At 50.4% G+C, this 468-nt stretch overlaps 1 protein-coding gene across 9 annotated transcripts in view; it reads left to right on the top strand.

Annotated features, from left to right (window-relative positions):
- Nucleotides 1-468, top strand: part of DAGLA (diacylglycerol lipase alpha) — a 72,707-nt gene that overhangs the window by 10,685 nt on the left and 61,554 nt on the right. The gene's annotated exons all lie outside the window — the stretch shown is intronic.

Here is a 468-nt window from a genome sequence, read left to right as displayed (position 1 = left end):
TAGAGAAGATGTTCAGGGCAGAGACATCCGCTTCTGTTTCCACCGCCCTGAGCTGCAGCCTGTTGTTAAAGCAGTTCCTAGGCAAATGCGGGACTTTGCCCGGTCCCGTCTAGCACGCCTCTTCCCGGGAATACCAGCCATCACGCTGTGAGCAGGTTCTCCCTGTTCAGAAAGGTTGGGTGGTGTGAGAGTCATGGTGTATCAAGGAAAACGGCTGCATTCTGTGACCTAGGAGAAATTGCAGTCCCAAAGTGAGGTTGCTCCGTCTGAAAATTGAAAAGGAAATGGCAAAAAGAAAGAAGCTTCGTTAATGGAGGGGGTTAGGTTTCTAACAGTGTCTTGTTTCCAGCTGGGTTCAGTGAAAGCAGGCACCTGCTTAGGGGTGGCCCTTGGATGGGCGCGCTTCCTGGTCGCCAGCAACAGCTTTTTTTTGTTTTATTAAAGAGAAGAAATCTGGTGGCTTTGCCA

This window comes from Egretta garzetta, unplaced genomic scaffold, assembly GCF_000687185.1.
Source record: "Egretta garzetta isolate BGI_Z169 unplaced genomic scaffold, ASM68718v1 scaffold300, whole genome shotgun sequence".
Classification (NCBI taxonomy): domain Eukaryota; kingdom Metazoa; phylum Chordata; class Aves; order Pelecaniformes; family Ardeidae; genus Egretta; species Egretta garzetta.
The sequence above is the reverse complement of the archived record's forward strand: the minus strand, read 5'-3'. Positions and strand labels throughout refer to the sequence as shown.